Source organism: Octodon degus, unplaced genomic scaffold (genome assembly GCF_000260255.1).
Source record: "Octodon degus isolate 3935 unplaced genomic scaffold, OctDeg1.0 scaffold00042, whole genome shotgun sequence".
NCBI classification, from domain to species: domain Eukaryota; kingdom Metazoa; phylum Chordata; class Mammalia; order Rodentia; family Octodontidae; genus Octodon; species Octodon degus.
This window is the reverse complement of record NW_004524618.1, coordinates 2,398,918-2,401,588: the sequence shown is the minus strand read 5'-3', so window position 1 is coordinate 2,401,588 and position 2,671 is coordinate 2,398,918. Positions and strand designations below refer to the sequence as shown.

General features: G+C 55.9%; 1 protein-coding gene across 2 annotated transcripts in view; it reads right to left on the bottom strand.

Annotated features, from left to right (window-relative positions):
• The window catches only part of Sfxn2 (sideroflexin 2), a 17,489-nt gene extending 14,878 nt beyond the window's left edge, over positions 1-2,611 (bottom strand). The window contains exon 1 of one of the 2 annotated variants that reach the window (XM_004631489.2): positions 2,537-2,611. The gene's annotated coding sequence lies outside the window, so the exon portion shown is untranslated. Of the gene's footprint in view, positions 1-1,207; positions 1,272-2,536 lie in introns of those variants that run through there. The other variant, XM_023715623.1, reaches the window with a different exon arrangement.
• Between the last annotated feature and the right edge of the window lie 60 nt (positions 2,612-2,671).

Genomic DNA, 2,671 nt, shown 5'->3' with positions numbered 1-2,671 from the left:
CAATCCCCCAGCACCACATGCCAGCCAGCCCCGCCCCCTGGTGGGCTGAGCTGGCCACACACACACACAAAATAAATAAACTTTAAAAAAAAATAAAACTAATTTAAATTTTCACCTGCAAAGTTAGGGAATACGCTCATTTTACTTAGCACTGTCACCTTGCTGCTTAGCAAAAAGTTCTGGCTTCATAGGAGGTTCAGTTTCTATGTGTCTGCAGCTTTAGGCCACTCTTTCCATGCAGTGAGTTCGGGCTCAGGGGTAAGGCCCTGCCTGCTTCCCCCTCATCCTGCATTGAGGTCTCTTTCCACTCTGCCTGTGGGCTTCAATTCTCACTTCAGAGCCTTGCTGGTCCCGGGACCACTTCCCTCCTCCTCACACTGCTGTATCCCAGCATCTGGACACCAAAGCCTGGAGAGGCTGTTCTCTGATGCCTACCACTTTTCAGAGAGGTCCAGTTTCTTGGCAGCGGGTGTTTAGACTGGAAAGAAAGCAGAGGTCTGGGCTAAGTGTAAAAAATTGATCAGCATGGGCTGGAGAGATGGCTCAGTGGAATAAGCACTTCCTCGGCAAGTGCAAGGGCCTGAGTTCAATCCCCAGTTCCACAAAAAAAAAAAAAAAAAAAATTGACCAGCAGCCCCAAAGCAGTTCAAGGGAAGATAGACTAGAAAAAGGGGGAAAATGAAGACAAAACCTGAAAAATCAAAACACTTAAGAAGCAAACCAAGAAAAGGAGCCCCCAAAGATGGGAAAGAATCCCAGAAAGACAGGAGGCAGGAGGAACGACTGGGGAAAGGGAGAGCTGCAGTCAACATTCAGATGTCCTGGGAGGTACTCCAGGCTGGTGAGTTGGGTCAGCACAAAATGTGGCCTGGGCAGAGCCAGGCAACACATGTCTACCCCAAAACACCCCCGCCACCTCTCTTGATACCCAACCTCCTATTGAAGGCACCTCTCCTGGTCCCAGCAGAGCAGTGTGCAACAAGGAAGGGTTCACCTGCCAAATGTTACAGGAAGTGACAGGAGTTGGCTGGCAGGCAGGGCGCACTCTGCTCTAGCCTACACAGTGCCAGGCTCAGGCTCTGGAGAAGACCCAGCTGAGCAAAGTGCTAGCCCCACCTCCAGGACACACACTCTGCCAGTCAACCCAGAGACCAGGAAAGGCCTCCTGCCTCCTACTGGAAGCAGATCAGCTGTGAGGGAGCACCCACCTGCTAAATGTCGCAAGAACTTCTGCCCCCTTAACTGAGGGCAGACTAGGAACTGCACAGCCCCTGTGATAGAAACCATAAGGCACCCCCAAATCTAAACCGTTTCTCTGGAACATTTCCTCCTATATCCATTGTCTCAACTCCTTTTGTTTCCACCCACTGTGGCCTGTCCTTTGCAGGATCTGGACTTCTGTAACTGTCACCTCCTTGTCACTTATTTTTATTTGTTATAAAGTCTGCTCCCCTGACTGGAATATCAGGACCATGTCTAAAAGTCCACTGCTGTGTCTCCCAGCGCCGTGGAGTGACATTTACCCTCTGCCTCAAGTGCGTTCCAGCTCATTCTTGAGTTCTCTTGGCTTCCAGGATGTTTCTTCTTTTAAACCAAACCCGACCCTATCTTGGTTACAAAACGACCGGTTTTCATGAAGCTGCACCACGTCAAATGAGTCACATCTGGTCTCTCAGCCCGGCTGTTCACTCTCCATCCTCCCACACATCACCCACAGTCCTCCCTAATCACCTCACATCATGTCCAGGGTGGTCCCGCTTCTGAGGGGACTGTGGTTCCACCCTATGTGTAAGGTAGGAAAAAACCAAACGGGGCTAGTGGGCCTGGGAGATGGCTCAGTGGAATAAGTGCAAGGGCCTGAGCTCAACCCCCGGTTCTGAAAAAAAAAAAACCTCAACACACGGGGCTGACTGAGGCCTGCTTTCTAAAATCAGAGTGTCTCCGCTCAAAGACGCGAGGAGCCGAAGTCTGAGCTCACTGGAGCCTGTCAAGGTGTCACTCAGCGACCGGGCCAGCACAGCGAGCGTGCGGGCCTACGTGGCCGCGCTCAGCACTTGCAGCAGACAACGGGCCTCGGAGTCCTAACTCTGCCGCTCGCGGCAGGGTCTGGGGTTGTGAAAGCAAAATGACAGCCGAGGTGCAAGCGTTTTCGAGGTAGACCGTGCTTCCCACGAGGGCTGACTGGCTTCGCTGGAAGGCTTTTTCAGGGGTCCCCGGCCTGGGTCCCTCCGGGCTCACACCGCCTGCCGCTCCAACTGTCAGCCTCGCCATCCGGCTCGGAGCCAGGCCCTCCGCCTCGGCCTTCCACGCCGCTCCCTGGCGGGTCGGACCCTGGCCTCGATTCCGCACTCAGCTGCCGAGACCTGGGCGCAGCGGAACACGACCCGCCCTCGGGCCCCGGGGTGCGGGGGGCGTCTCCGGCCCTGCTCGGCTTCTTCCGACGGACGCGGCAGCCCCCACGTGCTGCACCCTCGGCCCGGAAGCCCTCTCCCCCAGGGAGGTAGGGATCCGAGGGAAGTGTGGAGTGTGGCTGCTTACCTGGCCGCAGCGGTGCAAGCCCAGACAGCTGCCCAAGGAAGCACGCGCTGAGAGCCTGGCAGCAGCCGGCGGGCCACGTCCCGCCCCTGCCCGCCCACGTCGTCCTTGCCAGCCAGTCACCGGCCGCGGGACC